Source organism: Microcaecilia unicolor, chromosome 3 (genome assembly GCF_901765095.1).
Source record: "Microcaecilia unicolor chromosome 3, aMicUni1.1, whole genome shotgun sequence".
Lineage (NCBI taxonomy): Eukaryota > Metazoa > Chordata > Amphibia > Gymnophiona > Siphonopidae > Microcaecilia > Microcaecilia unicolor.
The window spans coordinates 354,481,530-354,494,898 of NC_044033.1; the positions used below are offsets into that span (position 1 = coordinate 354,481,530).

At 47.0% G+C, this 13,369-nt stretch overlaps 1 protein-coding gene across 1 annotated transcript in view; it reads left to right on the forward strand.

Moving 5' to 3' along the window:
- PEX7 (peroxisomal biogenesis factor 7) overlaps positions 1-13,369 on the forward strand; it is a 295,842-nt gene that overhangs the window by 188,889 nt on the left and 93,584 nt on the right.

Below are 13,369 nucleotides of genomic sequence, written 5' to 3' on the forward strand. Positions count from 1 at the left end.
TCACTATAGAAGTGCTTTGTAGGCCAATACTAATACCGTAAATTTGATCTGATAGCTAAATTGGTAACCGATGGTACTCTTCAAATAATGGTGTAACATGATTGTATCTACTGGAACCTGAAATTAACTTCATCACTATATTCTGTTTTAGTTGCAAATGGCATGAGTGGTCGCGGTAATACTGTTGTATTCTGCATTGCAGTAGTCTTTGTGGTTAATCACTAATGAAAACAATAGGGTCCTGAAGAGCCTTCCATTGTAGGAATTTAATAGCTCTAATTTTTAGTAGTATTAAGAAGCAGGCTTTCACTGCTGTAGAGGTTTTTTAATTTAAAAGTAATTTGGAAGTAAAAAATACCCCTAAAATCTCAAAGAAAGATGATAATGACAATGTATTTCCTAAAATCCTAGATGCATAGTGGGTACCAATATCTGTCTATAAGCCACATGGCTTTAAAATTTTTCTGGATTAAGTTTCAACCAGTTTCAATGTAACTGTGTTGCTACTGCAGCTAAACAACCATATGAGGTGAAAGAAAGAAAGTCGAAAGCACTACACCGGTTGACTCATAATGAGCAGACTTAGGGCTAGGAGGACAAGATGCTGATCGTTGAGGGACACATGATTTAGAGAAGATTTACAGGTGCTGCACTCATAATAGAAATCGATACTTATAAAAATGTGTATCACTGACCCTAGTTGATTGGGTTAACCATATAAAAGATCCAGAACCAAAAGAGGAACATGTAACTCTTCCAGTACACTTGATTTTGTAACAGTTTTACGTCTAATTTTTTGCCCTGGCTTTCTGGCTTTATAATTTTTTTTAATGCAGCATTTAGAAAGATGGTATAAATGAAAAAAAAATCTCAAAAAAGCAGCCATTTGCAAACGGGACAAATAAAATACTGTGAAATAAAACTAAAGGCAAATCATCAAATAAAGTCTGCATTATAGCATGCAAGAGCGAATATAAAAGCAAAACAAAATAAGAAACTAACATGGTTAGTTACTAATGTATACTAAGAGAATAATGCTCTTTTTTTAGCATAATGCAATTAAATAAAAATAAGATGAAAAACTTGTAGGTAGAAGCAGAACAGGTTATTATTATGCAAAATGAATAACACAGCTTGTGTTTGACCTTCAAATTCACATAATGAAACTTGAATTTTCGGTTTTGGCAGAACCAGTTGATGAGTTTCAGCTTCAGCCAAAAGCTTTTAGACAAGCTTTGGCTGAAACTGAAAAAAAAAAGTTTCAGTTGCCCCCCTACTTAGGGCCCTGTTTACTAAAGCGTGCTAGCGTTTTTTGTTTGCATATTTTCATTAGGAGATTTTTCAATTACAAAGAAAGAAATCACAACTTAACGTGTAAGAAGATAAAACAATTAACAATGGCTTCAATAATAATCAGCACATACAAATGCATTACCCTGTTTAGTATCTTGGAAAAGAGAAGACTACATAAAAGGAAAAAAAAACTTCAGAGGTCACCCTGATACTCAATTTGAGTTTGAAGACAAAAAGAGTCAAGAGGAAGCCCAGATCTTAGAGGCCGTTTTGACCCTATAAAGTTTATAGGCTAATAATGTTTCATATTTTCTGATTATACCTATATAGCTCCACCATTCATTAAAGCATAGATTAGGGTTATTTTTCCTATTACAAATTATAAGCTGAGAAACTACAGCTAACATTGAATCAAATGGTTTCATTTCAGAGATTAGAAGATTAATGTCAGGATGAGATGAGCGCAGGATTACAATTTGTAATTGATGGTGAGGTTCATAGGTAAATGGAATATAAGGAGAATACGAGACCCTATTAGATTCCAATATGCTCTTACATTTTACAGAGAAAATCATATGAGACAAGTCACCAGTATAGCAGACATGACCATTAATTCGAGGAGGATTGATTTCTTGGAATCTTAGCCAAGCATAAAGGGGTCAAATAAGCATGATGCATAATAAAAAAGGAGGATTGAGATATAGCTGCAAGACTTTATAGGATGAAGAGTTATTAGTCCAGAAAGCACACCAATCAAAATTTGATGATGATAAGTCAAGTTCCTGTTCCCAGGCTAGTTCTGTTAGAGTTTCATTTGTATTGTTCATTCTTGTAGGTTTTTGTAGATCGTTCAGGCTTTTTTTCTCCCAAGATTATGCTTTGACAAAGGAATAAAATGTAGAAGAGGTTGGAGAAAGAGAGTTGGATGCTTGGAATGAGGAAATGTAAGATGAGATATGTTTCCATAACTCAGAGTCTATGATGTGGTATAATAATGAGATAGCTTGCATAGACAGTAAATTACCAGATAATATAATTGAGATAAAGACCATATACCCTTTCCCCCCCCATTCATATTCATAGTGAGATAATGGAGTAAAATTAAAAATTGAGTTATACCATATTGATGTATCTTCTAAAGTATCAGTCTTAAGGTTAAGACCTGTTTTAACTCATTAATAACACATGCTGAAGTCTTAATAAACGTAGAGGTCTAGTATATGGATACCTATCCATAAAAGGGAGAAGATGAAGTGGACAAGATTGAACCAGAGAGGCTTCAAATGTGAGTCATCTAGGAGTATCTAGAGATGAATCTTTTGGAACCAAAATAGAGATTGTTCCAATCTAAAGGCCATATTATTTTTGAAATCAGGAATGTTAAGACCTCCCTTATCTTTTCGCTATTTGAGTTTATTCAGAGCTATACGGGGAGGTTTTTGTTTCCACATAAATTTGTTTAATAAGGAATCAGGTACTTTGTATAAGGAGTTTGTAAAAGAAAAGGGGATCACACTGAAGATGTCATTTAATTTTGGAGCTAGAACCATCTTAATAGCTTCATTTCTGCCCCAATCAGGTGAGATATAGAGGGGACCAAGTATTTAGAATCAAAGTAGTTAAGGAGAGAATATGACCCCTAATCTGAGTCATTGACTTGTCAATTGAGTTGGAATACCATATACTGAGGTATTTAATTTTGTTGGGTTCCCAGGAGAATGGTAAATGTGATATCTGATGTTTTGAAACAAAGGAGTTCAAAGGCATAACTGCTGATTTGATTCAGTTGATTTTGTATCCTGAAAGTGGAGAAAAGGAATCTATTACCTCCAGCAGTGATGGAGAGAATTTGGTGTGGTATACACTAATATATCGTAAGCATATATGGCGAGTTTATATACTTCGTTATCAGAGGAGATCCCAGTTATGCTGGAGTTAGCTCTAATTGCAAGAGTTAGGGGGTTCCAGAGTAATATTAAAAAGCAAAGGAGATAATGGGCACCCCGTTTGGTACCTCTATTGAGATTGAAGAAATGGGTAAAGAACCATTAACTGCAATTGAAGCTACTGGTTACTATAGAGAAGTTGAACCATCTTAATAAAAAACGGACTAAAATTAAACTAGTGTAAAACATTGGAAAAGATAAGGCCATTCCGGATTCTATCAAATGCTTTTTTCAGCATCAAGTGAAACAGCAACAAAGGGTTTCTTGATATTTTCTGTTATGTGAGAATATTCCAGAAGAGTCTTGTTATCATTAGGAAGCCTATTAGGAGTAAAACAATTCTGATCTCTTTGTATAATATCAAGGAGAAACATTTTGTAAGTGTAGAGCTAGGACTTTTGCATATATTTTGTTATCTATATTAATTAATGAAATAGGGTGATAATTGGCAACATTAGTTGAATCTCTATCAGGTTTTGGAATAAACAATTATAGTGGAATGAAAAAAAGGAACCAGTTTGATGATTATCGGAGATTAACGATTTATAAATAATATTCAATTTAGGAATCGGTAGATCTGCAAAACTTTGGCAGTAAAGCCATCATTTCCGGGGGTTTCCCTTTGGGAAGAGATTTAATAGCATCTAATATTTCTTGTAGAGAGAAAGGGTTATCCAGTATAGAGTTCTGAGAAGAGGTGACCATAGGATGTTGAAAATCGTTTACAAACTGTTGGAAGGAGTCTTGGAAATTGGATTTTTGAATCATAAAGTTGCTTATAATAGCTTTGGAATTGTTGAGCAATATCATTGTCACTAGTGTGTGTGATACCTGTGGAATCAATGATTTGAGATATTCTAGTCCTATTCCAGTCTAGCTTTAAGATATTGAGCTAAAAGGTGACTTGCTTTATTATTTTCTGCTTATAAGGTAGATTATTGAAGATGTATCACTTCTAGAGCTTCTTTAGAGAGATCAGTATTAAGGTCATATTTCATTGTTTGTAAGGTGAGGAGAGTGGCTGGGTCATTAACAACCAGAAATCTGTTTTCCTAAGTTTTTAATATTCGAGATTTTGTCTGATAGATCCTTTTTACGGTTCACGATTTTTCCCCAGCCAAAAAGCTAATAATGTGACCTCTTATATTGGCTTTGAACGCATCCCACCATATGAAAGCTTTATAGTCTCCAATAGGATTAAATTCATAGTATTCTAGAATTTTGTTTTTGATGTATTGAACAAATTTATCATCTTATAGCATTGTGGAGTTGAATCTCCATGATATTTCTTCTTTTATATCCGACAGAGTTTGATTGTCTTGAAGGAGATTTTTAATAGAGAGAAGCTCTCCCATTATACTGTTTAGTGAGATTTCAGATTCCGGTTCCGTCGCCCATCTTGGTGGGTGAGCGAGGGTCGTGTTTATGTCTTTAGACGCTGGAAGTGGAATTGTGTTCGGATCTGTCTTGGAATATCGACCAGCATAAGTTCCGGAGAAGTTATTGTATATCCAGCAACTAAAGACGAAGAAAGGAGTCCTAAGAGAAGGTAAACTCAGGTTTCTGCAGAAAAAAGACGGGAGCTGTGAGATCAGGCTGCCATGCTTCTCGAGGCTCATCAGCGCCCCCTTGTGTTAGCATTTTTAACACACCTACAATTAGCGTGTGCATTAACCATGTAGGCGCCTATAGGGATATTGTAGGTGCCTACACGGGTAGTGCGTGTACGTGTTTACGTGCATTAAAGATACTAGCATGCCTATACGTGGTTTAGTAAACAGGGGCCCTTAGACTTCTGTCTCAGGCTCTGGTGCTGGCATATGAGCTACCTATGTCCCAGTGGCTGCTCTTTCTAAGATCATAGAAACTATCTTGTAGCAAATGTGCTAGGTTTTGCTATAGATGGATGTCATTTTATCCAGTTCTGCAGGTGGATATTTAATTTTCCATTACCTAGTTAAATGCCACAGATAACAGCAATTAATTCTCTGATGCTTTTCCCTCAAAGTGACCAAAGTTTCTGAAGTCATGTCTAGCAGTCTAGTATCATTAAGAATTTATGATAAGAGGGGGTTATTTGAAAACCTTACTTACATTCATATTTCAAATGTCGGGCAAACTAAGAGACTCTTTTACTAAAGCTTAGCACATGCTAACAAACATTATCATAAGCTATGTGACACGTGGCCCATATTTATAAAGTAGGACATGCAGAATTTAGCGTGCAGTAATCACACACTAAGCTTAGTAAAAGGGCCTCTAAGGGCCCTGTTCACTAAGCCGCGCTGTAGATGCATAAACCTTTTAGTGCGCGCTAACGATAGAGATATTTATTGTATTCCTTTGGGTATCCCTATTGTTAGCACGCACTAAAATGTTTGCACGCCTACAGCACAGCTAGTGAACAGGGCACTAAGTTTGTTAAATTAAACCATCAGTTAGGAAACTGCTATTCTCCGAGGACAAGCAGGCTGCTTGTTCTCACGACTGGGTGACGTCCGCGGCAGCCCCCACCAACCGTAAGAAGTTTTGCGGGGCGGTCCGCACGCAGGGCCGTCTTCCCACCCGTGCCGCGACCGTTCCCACCAGTCTTGTTTTTTCTGCCGCTGGAGAGAGTCGTGCGTCGCCGCTCTCTCTTGTTCAGCCCGAAAAACCGTCGCGTTTTCGCGAATTTCTTAGTTTTTTTTGTTTGTTTCTAGGCGCGTTCCGGCCTTCTTTTTCTTCAAAAAAAAAAAAAAAAAAGTGTGAACGCGCTTGTTTTCCCTCGTTTTCTAGCGGGGGGCGTCGCGTTGCGGCCTTGTGGCCGTGCGGGCCGATTTATTTTTTGAGGTGTGATTTACCGCCACCATCGACGACTTTAATTTCGCCGACGCGATTTTTCCGTCGATGTCCTCGAAGGTCCCGAGTGGATTTAAGAAGTGTGTCGGTGCGGCCGGCCTATCTCGCAGACTGACACCCACGCTTGGTGTCCTCCAGTGCCATCGGGCCGGAGCACAATATCAAGTCGTGCTCTTTTGTGTCTTGGTCTCCGGAAAACGGACTCAGGTTGCGAGGCAAGTTCTACGGGACCGTCTTTTCGGAAACTTGCGCCGGCCCCTCGACGTCGACCTCGACGGCATCGGTATCGACGGCCGGTTCTTCGGTACCGGTATCGATGCCCGCGAAATCGGCACCGATGGCATCGACCCCAGGAGCACAGGGTCCCGTCGGCCCGCCCGGTCCTCCGGTGAGGGTAGGGGCTAGAGCCGCGTGGGCAATCGGCCCCGGTCACTCCCTCACTCCCTGTCTGACCCGGTCCTCGAGACCGAGGGGGATCGACCTCCTCCTCCTCCATTCCACCTGGCCCGATGACGGGCACCGCAAGAAATCTAAGAAGCACCGTCATCGGTCCGCCTTCGATGCATCCGGCTCTCGGTACCGGCGAGGAGTCGACGCCAGAAGCGTCCGCGTCGAGAGGAGAGATCCCCTTCGGTAGTGGAGGTACCGACGCGTCAGGGTCCCAGCACTTCGGTGCAGTCTCCTGGACCCGAGCAGCTTCCGGCACCAACACCTCTACCGGCCCCCGTTCTTTCCCGGCAGCGGGCCTGGATGAGTGCCTCCGAGCCATCTTTCCGGGGATCCTGGAAGGGCTGATGCGCCAGGCTGTGCCCGGCGCCGGGGGGGTGCTGCGCCGGCGAGCTCTAGCCCGGTGCCGAGGCCGTCGACACCGCCGCCGGTCTCGACCGCCACGCAGGTGGAGTCCCCGTCGACGTCGATGGAGGGAGCTTCGTCCCCGCCGGCGCGGGAGTCCACCGCTCTGACGACACGAGGCCTCGGTGCCTCGACGTCGAGCCGGGCCCGGTTAAGGACTCAGCTACATGAGCTTATGTCCGATACCGAGGAAGAGGCCTCGTGGGGGGAAGAGGAAGACCCCAGATATTTCTCCTCAGAGGAGTCTGCGGGTCTTCCCTCGGACCCCACGCCTTCACCAGAGAGGAAGCTCTCGCCTCCTGAGAGCCTCTCCTTTGCCTCCTTTGTAAGGGACATGTCTATTTTGCATTCCCTTCCCCGTGGTCTCTGTGGATGAGCCGAGGGCTGAGATGCTCGAGGTCCTCGACTATCCATCACCACCTAGAGAGTCCTCCACTGTGCCGTTGCACAATGTCCTCAAAGAGACACTGCTTCGGAACTGGATGAGACCACAATCTAATCCCATCATTCCCAAGAAAGCAGAGTCCCAGTACAGAATCCACTCGGACCCAGAGTTAATGCGCCCCAATTGCCCCATGACTCGGCGGTTGTGGATTCTGCTCTCAAGAGGGCACGGAGTTCGAGGGATACCGCCTCGGCGCCCCCCGGGGCGGGAGTCTCGCACTCTGGACTCGTTTGGGAAGAAGGCCTACCAATCCTCCATGCTCGTGACCCGCATCCAGTCGTACCAGCTCTATACGAGCATCCACATGCGGAACAATGTGAAGCAACTGGCGGACCTGGTCGATAAGCTCCCGCCGGAGCAGTCCAGGCCTTATCAGGAGGTGGTCAGGCAGCTGAAGGCGTGCAGAAAGTTCCTGTCCAGGGGTATCTATGACACCTGTGACGTGGCAATCTCGTGCTGCGGCCCAAGGTATAGTGATGCGCAGGCTCTCATGGCTGCGTGCCTCTGACCTGGACAACCGCACCCAGCAGAGACTGGCCGACGTCCCTTGCCGGGGGGATAATATTTTTGGTGAGAAGGTCGAGCAGCTGGTGGACCAACTGCATCAGCGGGAAACTGCTCTCGACAAGCTCTCCCACCGGGCGCCTCAGCACCCACCTCAGCAGGTGGACGTTTTTCCCGGGCCCGGCAGGCTGTGCCCTATTCTTTTGCAAAGCGTAGGTACACCCAGCCGGCCCGAAGGCCTCGTCAGGCACAGGAACAGCCCCAGCGCGCTCGTTCTCGTCAACAGTGTGCGCCTAAGCAGCCCCCTGTGTCTCCACAGCAAAAGCCGGGGACGGGCTTTTGACTGGATCCACGGGAACATAGCCGCCCTCAAAGTGTCCGTACCGGACGATCTGCCGGTCGGAGGGAGGTTAAAATTTTTTCACCAAAGGTGGCCTCTCATAACCTCCGACCAGTGGGTTCTCCAAATAGTGCAGTGCGGATACGCCCTGAATTTGGCCTCCCTGCCACCAAATTGTCCTCCGGGAGCTCAATCCTTCAGCTCCCATCACAAGCAGGTACTTGCAGAGGAACTCCTCCGCCCTTCTCAGCGCCAATGCGGTCGAGCCCGTACCACCCGGGCAAGAAGGGCAGGGATTCTATTCCAGGTACTTCCTTGTGGAAAAGAAAACAGGGGGGATGCGTCCCATCCTAGACCTGAGAGGCCTGAACAAATTCCTGGTCAAAGAAAAGTTCAGGATGCTTTCCTTGGGCACCCTTCTGCCAATGATTCAGAAAAACGATTGGCTATGTTCCCTGGATTTAAAGGACGCATACACTCACATCCCGATACTGCCAGCTCACAGACAGTATCTCAGATTCCGCCTGGGCGCACGGCACTTTCAGTATTGTGTGCTGCCCTTTGGGCTCGCCTCTGCCCACGAGTGTTTACAAAGTGTCTCGTGGTGGTAGCGGCGTACCTACGCAAGCTGGGAGTGCACGTGTTCCCATATCTCGACGATTGGCTGGTCAAGAGCACCTCGGAGGCAGGAGCCCTCCGGTCTATGTAGTGCACTATTCAACTTCTGGAGCTGCTGGGGTTTGTGATAAATTACCCAAAGTCCCATCTCCAGCCAACACAGTCTCTGGAATTCATAGGAGCTCTGCTGAATACCCAGACGGCTCAGGCCTTCCTTCCCGAAGCGAGGGCCAACAACCTCCTGTCCCTGGCTTCGCAGACCAGAGCGTCTCAGCAGGTCACAGCTCGGCAGTTGTTGAGACTTCTGGGTCATATGGCCTCCACAGTTCATGTGACTCCCATGGCTCGTCTTCACATGAGATCTGCTCAATGGACCCTAGCTTCCCAGTGGTTTCAGGCCACCGGGAATCTAGAAGATGTCATCCGCCTGTCCACCAGTTGCCGCACTTCACTGCTCTGGTGGACCATCCGGACCAATTTGACCCTGGGACGTCCATTCCAAATTCCGCAGCCCACGAAAGTGCTGACGACGGATGCATCTCGCCTGGGGTGGGGAGCTCATGTCGATGGGCTTCACACCCAGGGTCTGTGATCCCTCCAGGAAAAGGATCTGCAGATCAACCTCCTGGAGCTCCGAGCGATCTGGAACGCACTGAAGGCTTTCAGAGATCGACTGTCCTACCAAATTGTTCAAATTCAGACAGACAATCAGGTTGCAATGTATTACACCAACAAGCAGGGGGGCACCGGATCTCGCCCCTTGTGTCAGGAAGCCGTCGGCATGTGGCGTTGGGCTTGCCAGTTCGGCATGCTCCTCCAAGCCACATACCTGGCAGGTGTAAACAACAGTCTGGCCGACAGACTGAGCAGAGTCATGCAACCGCACAAGTGGTCGCTTCATTCCAGAGTGGTACGCAAGATCTTCCGAGAGTGGGGCACCCCCTCGGTGGACCTTTTCGCCTCTCAGACCAACCACAAGCTGCCTCTGTTCTGTTCCAGACTATAGGCACACGGCAGGCTAGCGTCGGATGCCTTTCTCCTCCATTGGGGGACCGGCCTCCTGTATGCTTATCCTCCCATACCTTTGGTGGGGAAGACCTTACTGAAGCTCAAGCAAGACCACGGCACCATGATTCTGATAGCGCCCTTTTGGCCCCGTCAGATCTGGTTCCCTCTTCTTCTGGAGTTGTCCTCCGAAGAACCGTGGAGATTGGAGTGTTTTCCGACTCTCATCTCGCAGAACGACGGAGCATTGCTGCACCCCAACCTTCAGTCCCTGGCTCTCACGGCCTGGATGTTGAGGGCGTAGACTTCACTGCGTTGGGTCTGTCTGAGGGTGTCTCCCGTGTCTTGCTTGCCTCTAGGAAGGATTCCACTAAAAAGAGTTACTTTTTCAAGTGGAGGAGGTTTGTCGTTTGGTGTGAGAGCAAGGCCCTAGAACCTCGTTCTTGCCCTGCACAGAACCTGCTTGAATACCTTCTGCACTTATCAGAGTCTGGCCTCAAGACCAACTCAGTAAGGAATCACCTTAGTGCGATTAGTGCTTACCATTATCGTGTGGAAGGTAAAGCCATCTCTGGAGAGCCTTTAGTCGTTCGATTCATGAGAGTCTTGCTTTTGTCAAAGCCCCCTATCAAGCCTCCTACAGTGTCATGGGATCTCAACGTCGTCCTCACCCAGCTGATGAAACCTCCTTTTGAGCCACTGAATACCTGCCATCTGAAGTACTTGACCTGGAAGGTCATTTTCTTGGTGGCAGTTACTTCAGCTCGTAGGGTCAGTGAGCTTCAAGCCCTAGTAGCTCATGCTCCCATATACCAAATTTCATCACAACAGAGTAGTGCTCCGCACCCACCCAAAGTTCCTGCCGAAGGTGGTGTCGGAGTTCCATCTAACCAGTCAATTGTCTTGCCAACATTCTTCCCCAGGCCGCATACCCGCCCTGCTGAACGTCAGTTGCACACATTGGACTGCAAGAGAGCATTGGCCTTCTACTTGGAGCGGACACAGCCCCACAGACAGTCCGCCCAATTGTTTATTTCTTTCGACCCTAACAGGCTAGGGGTCGCTGTCGGGAAACGCACCATCTCCAATTGGCTAGCAGATTGCATTTCCTTCACTTACGCCCAGGCTGGGCTGGCTCTTGAGGGTCATGTCACGGCTCATAGTGTTAGAGCCATGGCAGCGTCAGTGGCCCACTTGAAGTCAGCCACTATTGAAGAGATTTGCAAGGCTGCGACGTGGTCATCTGTCCACACATTCACATCACATTACTGCCTCCAGCAGGATACCCGACGCGACAGTCGGTTCGGGCAGTCGGTGCTGCAGAATCTGTTTGGGGTGTAAATCCAACTCCACCCTCCAGGACCTGCATTTATTCTGGTCAGGCTGCACTCTCAGTTAGTTGTTCTTCGTAGGTCAATTTCTGTTGTATCCTCGCCGTTGCGAGGTTCAATTGACCTGGGTTCTTGTTTTGAGTGAGCCTGAAAGCTAGGGATACCCCAGTCGTGAGAACAAGCAGCCTGCTTGTCCTCGGAGAAAGTGAATGATACATACCTGTAGCAGGTGTTCTCCGAGGACAGCAGGCTGATTGTTCTCACCTACCCTCCCTCCTCCCTTTGGAGTTGCGTTTCATCATCATTTTTGCTTGTCATTCAACTGGCGGGAACGGTCACGCACGGGCGGGAAGACGGCCACGCATGCGCGGTGGGCGTGCCCTGCGTGCGGACCGCCCGCGAAGCTTCTTCCGGTTGATGGGGGCTGCCGCGGACGTCACCCAGTCGTGAGAACGATCAGCCTGCTGTCCTCGGAGAACACCTGCTACAGGTATGTATCATTCACTTTTTGAACTGACTTTTTGTTCTCTGCCCCCCACACCAAAACTACCCCCCCCTCCACCAAATGACCTCCCCTCCCCCAAAAGTATCCCTCGACAACTTTCCCAGCACCCAGCAAATTGCCCCTTTCTCTTTCCTTTATAGAATGCATTTTTATTCATTATGATCTATATTTAATTTTCACACTGAAAAGATGGAAAGAGTCCAAAAAATAATTGTAAACACCAAAAAAAATAGAGTATGAACCCTAAAGAATACTTTTGTCACATCAACGATATGCACTCCACCAAAATTAAGATGTGGTAGGAAAAGACTTCAGAGCCATGCTACTTATCACTCAGCAAGTAGACATAAACTTCTTATGTCGTCGTCATCATCATCATCAGTCAGAAAAATCTGGGGGAGGCACATTTGAGAGAGAGAATGGGTGAAAGCACAGGAGGGCACACGAGAGAGAGAATAGGTAAAGGGGGCACATGAGAATGGTATGAAGGGCATAGGGGCACATGAAAGAGAGAAAATGAGTGAAGGTACAGGGGAGCACATAGAGAATTGGTGAAGGCATGGGGGGCACATGAGAGACAGAGAGAATGGGTGAAGGCATAGGGGGACACATGAGAGACAATGGGAGAAGGCACAGGGGGGCACATGAGAGACAGAGAGAATGGGTGAAGGCACAGGGGGCACATGAGAGAGAGAGAATGGGTGAAGGCACAGGGGGCACATGAGCGAGAATGAGTGAAGGCACAGGGGGGCACATGAGAGAGAGAATGGGTGAAGGCACAGGGGGCACATGAGAGAGAGAGAATGGGCGAAGGCACAGGGGCACATGAGAGACAGAATGGGTGAAGGCACAGGGGGCACATGAGAGAGAGAATGGGTGAAGGCACAGGGGGCACATGAGAGAGAGAGAATGGGCGAAGGCACAGGGGCACATGAGAGACAGAATGGGTGAAGGCACAGGGGGCACATGAGAGAGAGAATGGGTGAAGGCACAGGGGGCACATGAGAGAATGGGTGAAGGCACGGGAGACACATGAGAGAGAGAATGGGTGAAGGCACAGGGGGCACATGAGAGAGAATGAGTGAAGGCACAGGGGGGCATGTGTGAGAGAGAATACGTGGAGGCACAGGGAACACATGAGAGACAGATAATGGGTGAAGGCACAGGAGGCACATGAGAGAGAGAATGGGTGAAGGCACGGGGCACATGAGTGAGACAGAATGGGTGAAGGCACGGGGGGCACATGAAGGAGAGAGAGAATGGGTGAAGGTACAGAGGGCACATGAGAGAGAGAATGGGTGAAGGCACAGAGGGCACATGAGAGAGAGAGAGAATTGGTGAAGGCACGGGGGCACATGAGAGAGAGAGAATGGATGAAGGTACAGGGAGCACATGAGAGAGAGAGAATGGATGAAGGCACGGGGGCATGTATGAAAGAAGAACAAGTCAGGCCCCCTCCAAGTTGCAGTACTTGTTCAGTGGTTGGTGGGGTAGATGAAGCCCTGCCAACCAAAGAAATCTGCTGCCTGAGTCGGTCTTTTCCTCCTCGTACTGCCTCAGGAGTGAGGAATCAGCGCGGTTCCTCCAACCACCAATGCTTGCAGTCCCAAATCATGCTTGGTTTCACTCCTGAGGCAGCACATGGAGGAAGGGGGCTGCTTTTGCAGTGGGTTTCTTCGACTGGCGGGGCTT